Here is a 21096-nt window from a genome sequence, read left to right as displayed (position 1 = left end):
ATTTGGTACTGTTGCATTCAATTGCCCCGTCTATGGCCTCAGCGTAATGTTGCGGAAAGAGTGAGGCCCAGTAGAGGGACTTCATATTTGAAGATGTATTGTTTATCAAATATAACTGTTATTATCTGTTATTATAAAAGTTAGGTATATTGGTGATTAAATTCCAATTTTATTTTCCGACATGGTATACTTTGCCTGATCCCTCTAAATCGTGTAAAAAGAGAATCCCAATAGCCCAAACATATCCAGATTTCCGTCTGGTTTGGTAGTTACTATATATTTCCGGTTTGGGTGGAGAGAAGAAAAAACTGAAAATTAGAAAAAAGCTTCAGTTTCTATAATTTCTAATGTCATGAATTTACATAACCACAGATTTTTTTTATCAAATAAAGAGATATTTTTGAGAATGTGTAGCAAAGCTAAACAGCATTGTAAAAATAGGACCACAGTAACTCTATACTAGGTACTTCCGTGACGAAGGATTTTGGAAGCATAGTATTTCGACGTTACCATGACTTCAATTGTTCGTGCATGTTACCGGAAAAGAGCTTCGCTTCTTGCGCTTTCAGCGCAAGAAGAGCTGCGCTCTTATAATAACTGCAAGCAAAATCATTAAACATGATCTCAAAGAGAAAATATTGACATTGATGGTAAGAGAAATCTTCTGATCATGATAAAACGATTGTGATGTACAAAAGGTCAAATTCAGAATGATCAATTACTCCATATGTCTAAGTGTTTCTACAGTAAGGGACAAATAGCGTGAATTAATTAAGAAGAAGTGTCGGATTGTACACACTATGGTATCTCAATATAACAATGAAGCTGTTCTAACCTACAACTCAAACGTCTTCCCCAGAGACCTACACAGTGCCAGTGGTAAGGTTTCATTGGTGAACCAGAGAGACCAAACTCCTTCGATCAGATCAATCTATAGTGGAGAAAAATACGTTCTTTTATACTTGAAATCCTTCTTTACACCAGAAAGCTTTGTCAATCAATCTCTGTCTTACATCTGTACATCAGGACTATAAATAGAAAAGGATGACATTGAGATCACTTGCTTTCTTGGGAAAAATATCTTTGTGCTTTCAGAGATATATTTGATCATGAAGATGTCCAAGGCAGATAACATATGGCGAATTAAGTCGTTTACCCCGGAAGACACATTTGAACTCATGTAGAATATCCATTCTATATCACCATTAAGATTTTGTCCCTTTTTATATATATGTAACATCAAATATTTATTCTGTTTCTCATTAACTCATTCACCCCTGAAGACACATCTGAACTCTTCCAATACAAAGGTTGGAATAGTTCATCATGAAATTTTAGGGGTGAATGAGTTAAGTCAGACTTAATACCTAGACAACTTACTAGATCTGCAGCATTGCTCACTAATGGCAGTGGTCAGTATATATGTTGTCTGGTTTGGTCAATTTCCATTTTCCTTCCAATCACGATGTTTCAGTTGAGATATTGCACCTCAACTGATTTGCTGTGGTCACTTTCTATATAAGCCATTAGTCTTTTATCAAAATGCTATTGACCTGACAATGTTATAACCAATCACGATCACTTTGATTTCGTTCCAGCAATGGTCGCAGTGTTAACCCTTTCAACCCTATGTAACATTAATAGACTCTACCATGCATTGATCTGGATAAGTCCATTATGGTCTGCAGTGGTCACAGTGTTATGAACCATAACATACACATGCATTTCGATTTTAGTAAATATTTGAATGTATTACTCATCTGTCAAATAATTTAAATTCATCATTTAAGAACTTCATTAATTAGCAGCAAGGTTATGTTATAGAAAAATGCTTTCTGTATTCTACAGATTTATAGAACCAGTGAACTCATACCACACTACAAGGTTATGTTATAGAAGAAATGCTTTCTGTATTCTACAGATTTATAGAACCAGTGAACTCATACCACACTACAAGGTTATGTTATAGAAGAAACGCTTTCTGTATTCTACAGATTTATAGAACCAGTGAACTCATACCACACTACAAGGTTATGTTATAGAAGAAACGCTTTCTGTATTCTACAGATTTATAGAACCAGTGAACTCATACCACACTACAAGGTTATGTTATAGAAGAAACGCTTTCTGTATTCTACAGATTTATAGAACCAGTGAACTCATACCACACTACAAGGTTATGTTATAGAAGAAACGCTTTCTGTATTCTACAGATTTATAGAACCAGTGAACTCATACCACACTACAAGGTTATGTTATAGAAGAAACGCTTTCTGTATTCTACAGATTTATAGAACCAGTGAACTCATACCACACTACAAGGTTATGTTATAGAAGAAACGCTTTCTGTATTCTACAGATTTATAGAACCAGTGAACTCATACCACACTACAAGGTTATGTTATAGAAGAAACGCTTTCTGTATTCTACAGATTTATAGAACCAGTGAACTCATACCACACTACAAGGTTATGTTATAGAAGAAACGCTTTCTGTATTCTACAGATTTATAGAACCAGTGAACTCATACCACACTACAAGGTTATGTTATAGAAGAAACGCTTTCTGTATTCTACAGATTTATAGAACCAGTGAACTCATACCACACTACAAGGTTATGTTATAGAAGAAACGCTTTCTGTATTCTACAGATTTATAGAACCAGTGAACTCATACCACACTACAAGGTTATGTTATAGAAGAAACGCTTTCTGTATTCTACAGATTTATAGAACCAGTGAACTCATACCACACTACAAGGTTATGTTATAGAAGAAACGCTTTCTGTATTCTACAGATTTATAGAACCAGTGAACTCATACCACACTACAAGGTTATGTTATAGAAGAAACGCTTTCTGTATTCTACAGATTTATAGAACCAGTGAACTCATACCACACTACAAGGTTATGTTATAGAAGAAACGCTTTCTGTATTCTACAGATTTATAGAACCAGTGAACTCATACCACACTACAAGGTTATGTTATAGAAGAAACGCTTTCTGTATTCTACAGATTTATAGAACCAGTGAACTCATACCACACTACAAGGTTATGTTATAGAAGAAACGCTTTCTGTATTCTACAGATTTATAGAACCAGTGAACTCATACCACACTACAAGGTTATGTTATAGAAGAAACGCTTTCTGTATTCTACAGATTTATAGAACCAGTGAACTCATACCACACTACAAGGTTATGTTATAGAAGAAACGCTTTCTGTATTCTACAGATTTATAGAACCAGTGAACTCATACCACACTACAAGGTTATGTTATAGAAGAAACGCTTTCTGTATTCTACAGATTTATAGAACCAGTGAACTCATACCACACTACAAGGTTATGTTATAGAAGAAACGCTTTCTGTATTCTACAGATTTATAGAACCAGTGAACTCATACCACACTACAAGGTTATGTTATAGAAGAAACGCTTTCTGTATTCTACAGATTTATAGAACCAGTGAACTCATACCACACTACAAGGTTATGTTATAGAAGAAACGCTTTCTGTATTCTACAGATTTATAGAACCAGTGAACTCATACCACACTACAAGGTTATGTTATAGAAGAAACGCTTTCTGTATTCTACAGATTTATAGAACCAGTGAACTCATACCACACTACAAGGTTATGTTATAGAAGAAACGCTTTCTGTATTCTACAGATTTATAGAACCAGTGAACTCATACCACACTACAAGGTTATGTTATAGAAGAAACGCTTTCTGTATTCTACAGATTTATAGAACCAGTGAACTCATACCACACTACAAGGTTATGTTATAGAAGAAACGCTTTCTGTATTCTACAGATTTATAGAACCAGTGAACTCATACCACACTACAAGGTTATGTTATAGAAGAAACGCTTTCTGTATTCTACAGATTTATAGAACCAGTGAACTCATACCACACTACAAGGTTATGTTATAGAAGAAACGCTTTCTGTATTCTACAGATTTATAGAACCAGTGAACTCATACCACACTACAAGGTTATGTTATAGAAGAAACGCTTTCTGTATTCTACAGATTTATAGAACCAGTGAACTCATACCACACTACAAGGTTATGTTATAGAAGAAACGCTTTCTGTATTCTACAGATTTATAGAACCAGTGAACTCATACCACACTACAAGGTTATGTTATAGAAGAAACGCTTTCTGTATTCTACAGATTTATAGAACCAGTGAACTCATACCACACTACAAGGTTATGTTATAGAAGAAACGCTTTCTGTATTCTACAGATTTATAGAACCAGTGAACTCATACCACACTACAAGGTTATGTTATAGAAGAAACGCTTTCTGTATTCTACAGATTTATAGAACCAGTGAACTCATACCACACTACAAGGTTATGTTATAGAAGAAACGCTTTCTGTATTCTACAGATTTATAGAACCAGTGAACTCATACCACACTACAAGGTTATGTTATAGAAGAAACGCTTTCTGTATTCTACAGATTTATAGAACCAGTGAACTCATACCACACTACAAGGTTATGTTATAGAAGAAACGCTTTCTGTATTCTACAGATTTATAGAACCAGTGAACTCATACCACACTACAAGGTTATGTTATAGAAGAAACGCTTTCTGTATTCTACAGATTTATAGAACCAGTGAACTCATACCACACTACAAGGTTATGTTATAGAAGAAACGCTTTCTGTATTCTACAGATTTATAGAACCAGTGAACTCATACCACACTACAAGGTTATGTTATAGAAGAAACGCTTTCTGTATTCTACAGATTTATAGAACCAGTGAACTCATACCACACTACAAGGTTATGTTATAGAAGAAACGCTTTCTGTATTCTACAGATTTATAGAACCAGTGAACTCATACCACACTACAAGGTTATGTTATAGAAGAAACGCTTTCTGTATTCTACAGATTTATAGAACCAGTGAACTCATACCACACTACAAGGTTATGTTATAGAAGAAACGCTTTCTGTATTCTACAGATTTATAGAACCAGTGAACTCATACCACACTACAAGGTTATGTTATAGAAGAAACGCTTTCTGTATTCTACAGATTTATAGAACCAGTGAACTCATACCACACTACAAGGTTATGTTATAGAAGAAACGCTTTCTGTATTCTACAGATTTATAGAACCAGTGAACTCATACCACACTACAAGGTTATGTTATAGAAGAAACGCTTTCTGTATTCTACAGATTTATAGAACCAGTGAACTCATACCACACTACAAGGTTATGTTATAGAAGAAACGCTTTCTGTATTCTACAGATTTATAGAACCAGTGAACTCATACCACACTACAAGGTTATGTTATAGAAGAAACGCTTTCTGTATTCTACAGATTTATAGAACCAGTGAACTCATACCACACTACAAGGTTATGTTATAGAAGAAACGCTTTCTGTATTCTACAGATTTATAGAACCAGTGAACTCATACCACACTACAAGGTTATGTTATAGAAGAAACGCTTTCTGTATTCTACAGATTTATAGAACCAGTAAACTCATACCACACTACAAGGTTATGTTATAGAAAAACGCTTTCTGTATTCTACAGATTTATAGAACCAGTGAACTCATACCACACTACAAGGTTATGTTATAGAAGAAACGCTTTCTGTATTCTACAGATTTATAGAATTAATTTCAATTCATTTGTCATTTCTGAATTGAACTGACAATGAAATCCGTCACATCCAAGCTACCAAGTGACAATTGCCAGGAGAGTTTGGAACAAGTGTTAAGTTAGAATGTCTAACTTACAGATGTCATGGTACTCTGTACTTGTCTTTAAAAAACGTGAAATATCCAATGGAAATATAATCTAAAATGATATAAACTTTATAAATACATGAGTAAACAGTTAAACTCATATATATATATATATACGATTCTGTTGGGTATATAGTTACAGAAATGAAAATAGTTATATGAAACAATTGTAATGTGCATGTTAATGTAGTAAAATGTGATTATGAAAAAAAAGTTGAATAAAAAAAAAAAAAAAAAAAGTTAGAAAACAACATGATTAAAAACAGGCATTTCAAGGACAGGCATTTTTATGTTTAAAAGGCTGCATTTTTTCTTCAGTTGAACACGTGAGTGTGCTTGTAACACTCAATTGAAAAGCATTTTCATGGATATTGATTTTCACTTTTCAATTGAATAAAACTGTAACGAATTTGGGTTAAAGGATTGTCCATGGCCTGTTGATTGATGTCTTAAAGCAGCATAGGCTGATCACATGACGAGCTGTATGTACACCTGTACTGACTCACCAACTCATTTCTTATTTCATCCTCTGTTTTCGATAATAAAAGATCTTATTGCTCAATTTGACTAAATGTGTTGACATCTTTGAGTTATTTCTAATCAACAGTGTGATCTAAATAGTAATGTTATTTGGTCTAGTTTGCTAGGTTAAAGGGCTGTTGAAATAAATGTCCTCACCCAAATTCAAGCTTACAAATGGTTTAATGTGTAGAAAAGTTTAACTAACTCCTTTAAAGAAATATGATGTGCATGCATTATAAGGATATTTAGAACATTGGTTGCAGGTTTGAAGGACTGCATGTTCAAACTCAAATTTCAAATATGTGATAACATCCATCATGAGCTTCTGGGCAGACTTTTACTAGTTTCACCTTTAAAATATTTCATAATTCCAACTTCTACAAGAGTTATGATACTTTTTATATCCTCAGCAATAAAGTGGAATGGATGATTAAATTGGAATCAGATTGTCTGACGCTTTAAATTGTCTGTCCTGTGTATCTGTCTGTCTGTCCATCTGTAGAGAGAAAAAAAAATCCACTCTATTCCTTCTTCAATTAATATTAAGAGTTATGGCCCTTGATTTAATTTGCCTAACACATTTTTGCCGTTCTGCTACACCTACAGTGTAAGATAGGTTTACTTGTCCAATCAAGGATATTCCTTCAAGTCTAATACTCATAAAGGATAAGATTGGTTCCAACATAACTTCACAAACACTACGTAGAGTTAAAGCCTTGGATGCAATCAACTTGCACGTAAGCACACATCCTTGATATTAAATTGTGTTCTTTATTTGTCATGCATTCCTTTTTTACATCATCCATTGATTACTGTATTGATGCACTTGTGTTCCTTCTTAAAGCACTGAATTTAGATAGGGAGAAAAAGGTGTCATTGATGAAAAATATTATGGTATGGATGTCTTGCAGGGGATAGAGATAGGGAGAAAAAGGTGTTATTGATGAAAAATATTATGGTATGGATGTCTTGCATGGGATAGTAGACTGAGACTTGGATATCAGAAAAAGGTTCCCACTTGTATATCAACTGAAGAGATTTTGATCCGATTGTGATGATAGCAAGGGGATCCGAAGTTATACCAGTAAAGGTATTGACACTTCTGGAGACTGCAAATAAAGGTCAAAATTGCTGAATAAGGGTGCTGACACTCCTGGAGACTCTGAATAAGGGTCAAAATTGCTGAATAACGGGTGCTGACACTCCTGGATACTGCATACAAAGGTCAAAATTGCTGAATAAGGGTCAAAATTGCTGAATAAGGGTGCTGACACTCCTGGAGACTGAAGAAGGGTCAAAATTGTTGAATTGATTTATATGACATCTCTTCCCAAACTACTGGACAGATTTCAACTGAATTGTGGTATTAACATCCTAAGACTAGTGGTTAACAGTTCTATAAATACAAATGGCTGAAATCTAGGGGGCTATTCTGGAAAACTTCCTTGGCAGGTTTCAGTCAAAAATATAATGTTTTATTTCGGATTAGCTGGGTAGAGTTTTATTTCGGATTAGTTGGGTGAGCGACTCAGTACCCTGGGGCCTCTTATTGTTGAATAACTTATAACTTATAAGCAGGCTCTGCCGTTGTCATGTGTAAATATGCAATTTTATATGCTCTGATAACTTTACAAATGTCACAAATCTGGATAAAAAATGTAAGGAGATGTGTATAATGTACTTCACTCTTGTTTAATGTATGTAGACAACTATGGTATTAAAAATGGCATAAACAATATCACTGGTGACACTTACATGAAACCAGCTTCCACTAAATTCAAGTGAATATAGCAATAATGGCGGTAAGAGTTGATCCTGGCAAACTTTCCTTTAACTGAAAATTCATGTATTAATAAAAATCAGGACATTGGTGAACACATCTCTGGTTATTTAATGGTTTCATGTTACTTAAATAAAGGAAACAATAATAATGAATTGGCCGTGTCTCCTTTCAATGATTCCGGCAGGCCGTGTTTGTTTTGTTGGCTGGAGGACGTTTCTGTGACAATGGTGACCACCAGTAATGGATGTTGAATGTGACAGGGGTGAGGATGGAGGTTTTTTTATTTGTTAGACTATAAAGGAAGTGATTTGTTAGGTGTTCAGACAGATGTGAGAGCTACTTAGGGGTCACTTGTGTTAAATTGACAGGGACGAACAGTGGGATTTAAATTTTGTTTTCAAAGAGGTGTCCTAATCAAGGTTTGATAACACTTGACCATCAGCTGGACAGTAAGAAGGGCTGGGTGACAGCCTCACTTACGGAATCTGTTACGTAGTTTACATAACAGATTAATGCTATAAACATCTTATCATTTAGTGGCGTGTTTTGATATTCACAAAAGAAACAGGTGAGAGAAACAGGCCTGATAGGCCTCTTGTTATTGGAGAGGTTGGGAGAGCACCTTTAACTCATTCACCACTGTAGGTCATACTGGACTCATCCACATCCATGCATGGTAGAGTCTACTAAAGTTACATAGGGACGAAAGGATTAGTGCTGTGGAGGGAACGTAGTGCAGTTACCTAACCATTAGATATACCTGATCTATATTTATACAGGTATAGTGTGTAATGTAAACATTTACTCTCTCAAGGACAACCTGGATGATGAATCTCATTTAAATGTAACAGGACAAAGCGCTGGTCGACCCAACAAAGTGTTAGTGAACAGGAATGATTGCTTTTAGCAGTGAAGATTTTAATGTCAGCAACAGAACTGCTCGGCAGGTTTGTATATTGGCTTAGCATTCTTTGGTAACAAGTTTTGTTGTCCCTCAATATAAATATCTCCAGATGTAAATTATCTCCAAATATAAACAACTTTGTATAATCAGAAAATGTAGGGTTTAAAAAGTAAGTAGATGCAAATGGGTAAGAGTAGGAGAAGGGAGTTTTTGGTAGGATGTCATATGATGCATTGTAAAGTACTGTCTTTACAGAGACCCCATAGACCAGCCTAGGTGGTTTGGCTGGTTTGTAGAGAGTTCCTGATTGTAGAGAATCTGCTTACCATTGCCGTTTGCCTGCCTTGGGGACCTGGGTGCCAACTATGTACCTTAACCACCCTAGGCCTACTTTTTCTGCCATTTACTATTTTAGTTTAATCTTGTGAATGCTTGTAGGTCACTAGATAAAGCAACAGACAGACAAAACAAACAAATGTTGTTATTTGGATTCGGTTACGCTGNGATTCAGCTACGTATGCTGTAAGTGTATGTACAATGGTTGTTATATGTGTACTGAAATGACTTGATTCAGCTACGTATGCTGTAAGTGTATGTACAATGGTTGTTATATATGTACAGAAATGACTTGATTCAGCTACGTATGCTGTAAGTGTATGTACAATGGTTGTTATATATGTACAGAAATGACTTGATTCAGCTACGTATGCTGTAAGTGTATGTACAATNGAAATGACTTGATTCAGCTACGCTTTGTTTAGTACTTGGTCATAGATATGGGAGAGTCTATGAGCCCCCTCATCTCGATTTAGAACTGGTCCACTGCAGCGTATCCAGATGGCTTCCTTGAACAGATTGCTTTCTCTGTCCAATACTTTGGACAGCGTAGCCGAATTGACATCGATGTGACAGCTGGTACATATTTTACAACTTTGTGTGTATACCCTTATTAGTCATCGAAACGTCACATAGAAACACTTATCGGTTGTGTAACAAGAACATTTTCATAATCCGTACCTACCAACCGGAAGAAAATGTTTAGAAAAACCTGTAATGAGTTGTTGGTCACTGTTATGTAGGGTTTGTTGATAAAAGAAAGGAAAATAGGCATACTGTTCTGATTAATTAAAACGATTTGATATCTCGGTTATCATTGTACATGGCAAAACAGAGTGTCTATCTCCATAGCTTGTCACTGATATAGGAAATTTATGTGGGAAATCTTTGTTTGCCAGTAGATAGATGTCCACCACCATGATTTGAGGGGTCAGAAGTGTGAAATGTCCAACAATAACTTATGAGAGGTGTCATGTAGTCATCCTCCTCCAGCCCACATCAAGCACTTTGTAATGCCTGGCGCCTTGACCTTTTTAAAGCCCAGATATTGGATTTTTTTTCTTATTTGTAAAATAAATCTCCAGTAATGTGCTGTGTTGGATATGTATATCTGATATATATACTGTTTAAATGGCTTAGTGGCATAACTGTAGAATACGCTCTCTGATCTCACGATAACCTCGAGGTATTAAATTGAATTTATTGGTGTGAAAAATGGATTTTGTGAACTCTGGAAGGGTTATGTGTTTCCATGTGTGAACATTGGGGTGTATATTCCCCAAACGTCATTAGATTGGGAAGATAAAGGTTGTTGGATTGAAAAGAAAAAATGTTATCTGTTTCATTGACTGATTTCTGATGGTGGTATTCCAAATTGTATCTAAACACTTTATGCGGTACTTGAACAGTTTATTTAAAAACTTAAATTACCAATTTCAAAAAGTTGTTTTTATTTTGTCTAAGTTAGCTACATACCTGAGCAGTGGAGGGTGAGATATGTATGTTGTTAAATATTCCTTTTCCAAATCTCTCATCCCAAACACAACTTTAAAAATAAGACTGATTTTGTACCAGTTTCTGATCACATCTTTATATTTGGGTTATGTTTCATTGAAAGTCAAACATCTACCTTTCAACATAGCTCACTCTGTGTTTACTTCTAATTTAATAATAAAATGTTTTGCAGAAAAATACCATCTATAATTACCTTATCCAATTTACCCAAGTCAAATTATCTGTTTTAAAAAAAAATTGTGTTTGAAGATAACATCATTGAACTTGTATCTTAATTATCCTCCATTGATCAGCCTTCCCACAGAAGTTTTATGGACATTTTCACACGGAAGTCTATCAATAATACTATCACCATCTATGCTATAAACAGGGTTAGTTAACAATGTGATCAACACAGGTAATTTGTCTGTAAAACAGAGTAAGTTAACAATGCGATAAATGCAGGTAAATTGTCTGTAATAGAAATCAAGCTAACAATGCTGTCAACAGCTACATACGGATATCTAAACTTAAAGAATGTTAATAATACCGATTTTGTTTTTGCCCTGTTTTACTTGTCTAGAGATCTGAATCTGTATTTATCAATATTATTGCTGGGAAACCTGTAATATTGGGAACTATTAGTCCAGGCTTTTGTGTTGACATTGGTTCGAGTTATATTGCCTTGAAGTTTAGGAAGTGTGGATGTAAATGACATTTCTGACAAATACCTTAATTGCATACAGGTAACGTAGGTACCCCCCGCCTTATTGCATGTCCAGGTAGTCGGGAAATACCTTTAAGTCAGATTACAGGTGTTACACAGCTCTGTCAGGTAATAATGCTGGGGCGTAGGGTCAAGTCAGAGGAGAGGGAATTAAATAAGTACATTTAAACGTTGGAGTTACTCAGGTGGCAAAAGCGCATGGCCACACTAGTGTGGTAAACTCTAGCGACATTCCCGTGTATATCATGTACAGAGTGAGTATTGACATACGGTCATGTAAGGACACCGTAATAACGTAACGCTGCGACAAATCTATAGGATATATCTCAAGTGAGGAATCTGGAGAGATGACACCATCACTGCTCCCCATGTGAGCTGGTCGTGTACAGCGATGTTTTGACAGATGAATGGGAGGCTCAGGAGATGAGTTTTATTGTGTTTTAATGTCGGTACCTATACTGTCACAATACTGGTGAATCTATAATAGGCTGTACTAAATACAAGGTAAGTGATGATTTATACATTACTCTCAGTGTCACTAGACAGCATTATAGCAGTAAAATTACAGTGCTGAATTAGGTTGTACATGTACTACCAAATATATCAGTAAACACTGGTCACCCTGGTGAAATATTAGCCACTTCCTACCCACTCGGCGAAGGAGAATTTACCTTTAGCTAATCGAAATGCCCCAGCTTCAACTCCTAATAGAGACATTGATAAAATAATGACCTCTGTTATACATTTTAATGCATCTTATATAAACCATTGATTTAACACTTATTTCAGGATTCCTACATTAAAATCTTAAGCAATGCACATGGTCCCTAATTGTAACCCCCTTGATATGGAAAAGCAGTGACCTTTTCCCTTTTATGTTATAAAATGCATGACCATTGGATTATCCAGTATTGATAAAAACAAAACACCTGTGGGAATAATAGCTGTGTCATGTCCATAAGCATAAAAAACTAATCAACCAATATTGATCTGAACCAGATCTGGTATAAACATATTTACCTATGTCCATTAGTGGATTAATGTACCTACATAAATATGACATCCCTATTAGTGTTTTACACCTGTAGGTCATCAAAACTAGTGTCAATTATTTACCTGTTAATTAGCACATTAAAATGCCATATACATCTGTTGTATGGTATGTACCTATAAATTTGACTTGTGTATTAGTGCTTTTTACCTGTAAAACATTAAGAACGTGATTTGTACTAGTAACACGACTAATCTCACAAAGTTTGACCAGCTTTACGTGGATGTCAACACTACCTGAAACTTTGATCTGATCCATACATGTGTCCGATATACTTTAATCCTGAATTGGTAACATGCAGGGCCGTAATTGATTAAACCTCCGTACAATAGCTTCAGGTAAACACTTCAACAGGTATACGGGCGACACAAAACAATTTACCGTTACACTTATCAGACATGTCAGTTTGTCGTCTGCTGCGCAATTATTTCACAGAGTTAGATTAGTACAATATTATATGGGACAGATTAAAACAGACCACAAACAAAAGGCTTTTCAGTGAGTGTAATTGTTCTGTCAAATATGTGTCATTACTAAGTTGTCAACTTAATGTGATAAGTTGAGTCGGTGCAATTTATTTTTTACCTACAAATGTTTACTTTGCAATCAAAAAGTTGGGTGTAAAATATGCTTGTCATCAAAAAGTTGTATTAAAGGTAAAATAGTCTCACGTTTTGAAGTGTACAGCAAACACAATTCTGTGAAACTGTTCAGTTCGACTTTTGGTGTGAAGCATTGTGCCTAGTCAGTACATGTGATGTTGTCAGTANCAGTGTAGACTGACACTTCCTGTGTGGAACCTGTAAGACAATCTCTAACACAAGGGGATAGGTATCCTGTATAACATGTCAAAATAGCATGTCACCTGTACATTGACAGTAACTGGAGCCACTTTCACTTTATCAGTGGACCATAACTTACAACAAATACACAAGTGTGGTAAACATTCCAAAAGTTTGATTGAAATGTGGCATGTCCCCCTGTACACTGAAATGTGGCATGTCCCCCTGTACACTGAAATGTGGCATGTCCCCCATACACAGACAGAAATATTGAAAAAAAAGTTTCCTTACATTTGCTTCTCTTATAGCCATGTAATGCAATTAACATTTTTCAAGCTAAGTGAAACTGTAACACAGGAACTTGAGCCTGGCTTGTGACAGGAACTGGCGCCTGGTTTGTGACAGGAACTAGATCCTAGCTTGTGACTGGAACTGTAGCCTCGTTTTTGACAGGAACTGGAGCCTGGGTTGTGACAGGAACTTGAGCCCGGCTTGTGACAGGAACTGGCGCCTGGTTTGTGACAGGAACTGGAGTCCAGTTTGTGACAGGAACTGGAGCCTGGTTTGTGACAGGAACTGGAGTCCAGTTTGTGATAGGAACTGGAGCCTGGCTTGTAAATGGAACTGGAGCCTGGTTTGTGACAGGAACTAGATCCTAGCTTGTGACTGGAACTGTAGCCTGGTTTGTGACTGGAACTGGAGCCTGGTTTGTGACAGGAACTGGAGCCTGGTTTGTGACAGGAACTGGAGCCTGGTTTGTGACAAGAACTGGAGTCTTGTTTATGACGGGAACTAGAGCCTAGCTTGTGACGGGAATTGGATCCTTGCTTGTGACAGGAACTGGATCCTTGTTTGTGACAGGAACTGGAGTCAAGCTTTTAACAGGAACTGGAGCCTGGCTTGTGAGAGGAACTGGAGCCTTGCTTATGACTGGAATTGGAGCCTGGTTTGTGACAAGAACTGAAGCCTGGCTTGTGACTGGAACTGACTGGAGCCTGACTTGTGACTGGAACTGGAGTGTAGCTTGTGACATGAACTGTAGCCTGGTTTGTGACAGGAACTAGATCCAATCTTGTGACAGAAACGAGATCCCAGCTTGTGACAGGAACTGGAGCCTGGTTAGGNGACTGAATTGGAGCCTGACTTGTGACAGGAACTGTACCCTGGCTTGTGACAGGAAATGGAGACTAGCTTGTGACAAGAACTGGAGTCTGGTTTGTGATAAGAACGGGAGCCTGGCTTGTGACAGGAACTGGAGCCTGGTTTGTGACAGGAACTGGAGCCTGGTTTGTGACAGGAATTGGAGCCTGGTTTGTGACAGGAACTGTAGCCTGGTTTGTGACAGGAACTGTAGCCTAGCTTTTGACTGGAACTTCAGACTGTCTTGTGACAGGAACTGGAGCCTGGTTTGTGACAAGAACTGGAGTCTTGCTTCTGAAAGGAACTACAGACTGTCTTGTGAGTCTATTTGGTTGCTGACGATCGACCCAGTCTAGTTCCGCTACATTCCTCCCTCCTTTAACAAAGTCTTCAACCCACGAAGACACATAAGACCTTATACCACCTTCCTTGCATATATTTCACTGGGTGCCAATTTTGTAACAGGAGAAAGAGAAATGCAGCGGCCAGACTGGGGTTTGAACCCGGGACCCTCTGAACTCTAGACAGACACTCTAGCTAATTGAGCTACCTGGTCATCGGTGATTGAGGGGAGTCCAGTTTCGCTACACATGTATATATGTTTGAGTTGAATTGGAGGTATGGTGGGAGATATGATGCACAAAGGTGTACCTGAAACTTGAATGGATTTAGGCAGGTATGGGATGGACCCTGAGAGGCGGAATGCAGGTAGATGCCTGTCAGTGTAGACTGACACTTCCTGTGTGGAACCTGTAAGACAATCTCTAACACAAGGGGATAGGTATCCTGTATAACATGTCAAAATAGCATGTCACCTGTACATTGACAGTAACTGGAGCCACTTTCACTTTATCAGTGGACCATAACTTACAACAAATACACAAGTGTGGTAAACATTCCAAAAGTTTGATTGAAATGTGGCATGTCCCCCTGTACACTGAAATGTGGCATGTCCCCCTGTACACTGAAATGTGGCATGTCCCCCATACACAGACAGAAATATTGAAAAAAAAGTTTCCTTACATTTGCTTCTCTTATAGCCATGTAATGCAATTAACATTTTTCAAGCTAAGTGAAACTGTAACAATGTTACCAGAACATTGACTAAAACTGGAGCCTAGCTTGTGACAGGAACAGGAGCCTGGCTTGTGACAGGAACCAGAGCCTGGTTTGTGACAGGAACTTGAACCTGGCTTGTGACAGGAATTGGAGCCTGGCTTGTGACAGGAACTTGAGCCAGGTTTGTGACAGGAACTTGAGCCTGGCTTGTGACAGGAACTGGAGCCTGGTTTGTGACAGGAACTGGAGTCCAGTTTGTGATAGGAACTGGAGCCTGGCTTGTAAATGGAACTGGAGCCTGGTTTGTGACAGGAACTAGATCCTAGCTTGTGACTGGAACTGTAGCCTGGTTTGTGACTGGAACTGGAGCCTGGTTTGTGACAGGAACTGGAGCCTGGTTTGTGACAGGAACTGGAGCCTGGTTTGTGACAAGAACTGGAGTCTTGTTTATGACGGGAACTAGAGCCTAGCTTGTGACGGGAATTGGATCCTTGCTTGTGACAGGAACTGGATCCTTGTTTGTGACAGGAACTGGAGTCAAGCTTTTAACAGGAACTGGAGCCTGGCTTGTGAGAGGAACTGGAGCCTTGCTTATGACTGGAATTGGAGCCTGGTTTGTGACAAGAACTGAAGCCTGGCTTGTGACTGGAACTGACTGGAGCCTGACTTGTGACTGGAACTGGAGTGTAGCTTGTGACATGAACTGTAGCCTGGTTTGTGACAGGAACTAGATCCAATCTTGTGACAGAAACGAGATCCCAGCTTGTGACAGGAACTGGAGCCTGGTTAGGGACAGGAACTGTAGCCTAGATTTTGACTGGAACTACAGACTGTCTTGTGACAGGAACTGGAGCATTGTTTGTGACAAGAACTGGAGTCTTGCTTCTGAAAGGAACTGGAGCCTGGCTTGTGACTGGAGTTGGAGCCTGGTTTGTGACAGGAACTGGAGCCTGGTTTGTGACAAGAACTGGAGTCTTGCTTTTGAAAGGATCTGGAGCCTGGCTTGTGACTGGAATTGGAGCCTGACTTGTGACAGGAATTGGAGCCTGGCTTGTGACAAGAACTGGAGCTTGGCTTGTGACTGGAATTGGAGCCTGGCTTGTGACAAGAACTGGAGCCTGGTTTGTAACAGGAAATGGATCCTGGTTTGTGACAGGAACCGTAGCCTTGCTTGTGACAGGAACTGTAGCCTGGCTTGTTACAGGAACTGTAGCTTGGCTTGTGACAGGAAATATAGCCTGGTTTGTGACAGGAACTGTAGCCTGGTTTGTGACAGGAACTGTAGCACAGCTTGTGACTGAAACTACAGACTATCTTGGGACTGGAACTGGAGTCTGGCTGGTGACAGGAACTAGATCCTAGCTTGTGACAGGAACTGGAGGCTGGTTTGTGAATGGAACTGGAGCCTGGTTTGTGACAGGAATTGTAGCCTAGCTTTTGACTGGAACTACAGACTATCTTGGGACTGGAACTGGAGTCTGGCTTGTGACAGGAAATGGAGACTATCTTGTGACTGGAACTGGAGACTAGCTCGTCACAGGAACTGTAGCATAGCTTGTGACTGGAACTGGAGACTAGCTCGTCACAGGAACTGTAGCATAGCTTGTGACAAGAACTGTAACCTGATTTGTTATATGAGCTGAAGAATAGCTTGTGACAGGAATTTGAGTTTGGTTTTGTTACTTGCATATTGACAAGATTTGAGTCACTTTGACATCATCAACGGGGTATCAATAACAGCTGAAACACAAGTGTGCCATAAACATATAAACATTCCTTAAATTTGGTGTAAATGTGGCACATCACCTGTAAAATGACAGGAACTGCATGGAGCCACTCAACAGTTATCTGACTTTATCAGTAATAGTCAATACATTAGTGTGTGGTAAATAGAAAAGGCTTTGATTAGGTTATGTTCCTTCACTGATATCAAGGTAAGGGGATACTGTCTGATTTAATTCAAAGGATACTGTATAGTTACCTTCTGATTTGTTTGAAAGATACCACAGAATTGAACAGTTACTATGGTAACCAATTCAACTACTATTCATCAACAATACATTTTTAATTGAAAATAAAATCAGGACATTCTTCTACTTTTATTTCTCATGCTGTCATTATTAATCATATTTTAAATTATAAGGTAGCTTAATTGTACTTAATTTAAATTTGACTGGATTTATAAGTGCCTCTTCCACAATATCCGTGTATAAATTTGCTGTAACTTACCGTAGGGTTGAGTGACAGTATCTGTGTAAGAGGAACCAGCTATTTGAGCCCTGGTGATGATTAAGTTTATTGACGAGTGTGCAGACAAAGTGTAGCCAGTCACGAGGATTATGGGACGAATACAGGGAACTAGGTGACATTCATGGAGACTTTCTTGTTTTCATCAAGCTCTTAATGAGGGAGGACATGGACCTAATGTTTCTGTGGGTCTATTAATGAGTGTGTGATTGTGACCCAGATTTTACTGATACTCGGAATTTTCTGTTGGATTATTTGATGCTGGATTTCAACAGGTTGGTAGAATTACAATTTGAATTCAGTTACTGTTCCTTTGGTCAAGAAGCAACTCTGCTTAAGTGCCACAAGAAAACAGTATTTTTTATTTAGAATTCCAGGTATATGTGTTCAATTTGTTATTGCTCAGTGTTGTGTTCTGCAGCGCAAAGGTGATTTAGATTTAGATTTAATTGTGTGTCATAAACAAATAGTATTTGATACAGAATGTATTTTTAATATATGGGCACATTGGTATGACATTGTAATGACAATTCAAGCCAATGATTAAAATATCAGTCAGAAAGATTCTAATTAATACACATATGAAAATATGTATTACTTTTATGCATTTTACTATTTGTGAAACGTTGATGGAAACAATTAAGATTCATGCTGTAAAATAAAGGTAGGGTAGTGGTCAGTCTGATTAGTGGTGTCCAGATTAGTGGTCAGTCTGACCAGTGGTGTCCAGATTAGTGGTCAGCCTGATTAGTGGTGTCCAGATTAGTGGTGGCCAGATTAGTGGTCAGTCTGATCAGTGGTCTCCAGATCAGTGGTCAGTCTGATCAGTGGTGCATGTCCAGATAAGTGATCAGTCTGATCAGTGGTGCATGTCCAGATTAGTGGTCAGTCTGATAAGTGGTGTCCAGATTAGTGGTCATTCTGATCAGTGGTGTCCAGATTAAAGGTCAGTATGATCAGTGGTGTCCAGATTAGTGGCCAGTCTGATCAGTGGTGTCCAGATTAAAGGTCAGTATGATCAGTGGTGTCCAGATTAGTTGTCAGTCTGATCAGTGGTGCATGTCCAGATTAGTGGTCATTCTGATTAGTGGTGTCCAGATTAGGGGTCAGTCTGATTGGTGGTGTCCAGATTAGTGGTCAGTATGATCAGTGGTGTTCAGATTAGTGGTCAGTATGATCAGTGGTGTCCAGATTAGTTGTCAGTCTGATCAGTGGTGCATGTCCAGATAAGTGATCAGTCTGATCAGTGGTGCATGTCCAGATAAGTGATCAGTCTGATCAGTGGTTCATGTCCAGATTAGTGGTCAGTCTAATCAGTGGTATCCAGATTAGTGGTCAGTCTGATCAGTGGTATCCAGATTAGTGGTCAGTCTGATTAGTGGTATCCAGATTAGTGGTCAGCCTGATCAGTGGTGTCCAGATTAGGGGTCAGTCTGATCAGTGGTGTCCAGATTAATGGTCAGTCTGAGCAGTGGTATCCAGATTAGTGGTCAGTCTGATTAGTGGGGTCCAGATTAGGGGTCAGTGTGATTAGTGGTGTCCAGATTAGTGGTGGCCAGATTAGTGGTCAGTCTGATTAGAGGTGTCCAGATTAGTGGTGGCCAGATTAGTGGTCAGTCTGATTAGTGGGGTCCAGATTAGGGGTCAGTGTGATTAGTGGTGTCCAGATTAGTGGCCAGTCTGATCAGTGGTGTCCAGATTAAAGGTCAGTATGATCAGTGGTGTCCAGATTAGTTGTCAGTCTGATTAGTGGTGTCCAGATTAGTGGTCAGTCTGATTAGTGGTGTTCAGATTAGTGGCCAGTCTGATCAGTGGTGTCCAGATTAACAAAGCTTCACTGTAAAAATGTACCAAATCCTGAACAAGAAGTTGTATTAAGGTGGTGGAATTACATACAAATCCTTCTGATTGATACAATCTCATAGCCCTAAATTTGTGTCGCTAACACTGTAGCTATAGAGACTAAGAAACAGGAATACAACTGAGGGGCTTTATGATAAGTGAACTATCTGGAACTTCCGGGATGATTGACTCAAGTAACAACTGGTGAATTGTTCTGTAGGGTTAGGACTGGTTAATGGAATCATTGTTATAAAATTATCAACAGAAAAGTTCGGCAGTTTGGTTTGGATCCCCAGAGTGAGGCTGTCAAAGATCCGGTTGTCATGGATTTGTTGTGTAATGGAAATCGTGAGCTATTAGGATTGAAACAGGAGATATTGGCAGAGTGTTTCACCGTAAGTCTCCACTCTACAGCATCCTAACATACACACTACAGAGGTGTAGGTAGGGTACGATGGGATTGGGAGATATTGGCAGAGTGATACACCTTAAGTCTTCACTCTACAGCACTCAACATACACACTTCAGAGCTGTAGGTAGGGTACGATGGGAATGGGGAGATATTGGGAGAATGTTTCACCTCAAACTACACTTTACTGTGAGTGACCTACATGTACCAAACTTTAGAGGTGATCTATAAAAATTGATGAAGACAAATCCAATATCAAAAAAATATTTTGAGGAATAATTTGCACAAGATCACTACTTAAAGAAATGGTAAGAAGAATTTTTTTTTAGGCAATTATCATCAAGGGAGATAATTCTAGAAAAATGTACAGAAATACAAAATTTCCTTTCTATATTTTAAAAATGTATAAGTTCATGAGTTATTATTAGTTAGATGTATTGCTTACCTGCTCATGTCTAAACATTAACATATATGATCAGAAATCAAGATGGGGATCAGTAGTAATGGTAGCCATGCTAGGTAGAAATCACCTCCACAATACTTTGATGAAATTTCACTATTACAGATATGGCAGGGCCAATAAGGTACCCATAATATCATCCACACATTTCGGATGAGATGGTGGGATCTCAACTCCAATGGGAAGATTTTTGGTGTGTCTTGTATTTTGCAACTTAAAAATCCTCCCTAGATGATGGGTACCCCATCTCACCACACAGGAGTTGAAGATTCTATTAACTAATTCACCCCTGAAGACACATTTGAACCATTCCTATTCAAATGTTGGAATAGTTCATTATGAAACTTAAGGGGTGAATAAGTTAATCAATCAAGGCAGTGGTAACAAGCAGTATGTCAGATGTGTGGAACCTCTGTCAATATATCAAGCAGACTGGTTAAAAGTATCTATAGCTCTTTTCAAGTTAAGTGAACTGCATCAAGTCCAATAATCCAGTGATAGATTAAGTGACATTGTGGTAAGGGGCAGGCTACTGATGAACAGGTAGAAGAAACA

At 38.1% G+C, this 21096-nt stretch overlaps 1 protein-coding gene across 5 annotated transcripts in view; it reads left to right on the top strand.

Annotated features, from left to right (window-relative positions):
* LOC110459909 (neuroglian-like) overlaps nt 1–21096 on the top strand; it is a 156424-nt gene that overhangs the window by 21992 nt on the left and 113336 nt on the right. The window contains exon 1 of one of the 5 annotated variants that reach the window (XM_021512875.1): nt 8994–9037. The exons of 2 other annotated variants lie outside the window; for them this stretch is intronic. The gene's annotated coding sequence lies outside the window, so the exon portion shown is untranslated. Of the gene's footprint in view, nt 1–8993; nt 9038–11689; nt 12056–17891; nt 18106–21096 lie in introns of those variants that run through there. 2 more of the 5 variants (XM_021512644.1, XM_021512796.1) reach the window with 2 other exon arrangements.

Source organism: Mizuhopecten yessoensis, unplaced genomic scaffold, assembly GCF_002113885.1.
Source record: "Mizuhopecten yessoensis strain PY_sf001 unplaced genomic scaffold, ASM211388v2 scaffold201, whole genome shotgun sequence".
NCBI lineage: Eukaryota > Metazoa > Mollusca > Bivalvia > Pectinida > Pectinidae > Mizuhopecten > Mizuhopecten yessoensis.
Note: the sequence above shows the minus strand (reverse complement) of the source record. Positions and strands in the feature narration are given on the sequence as shown.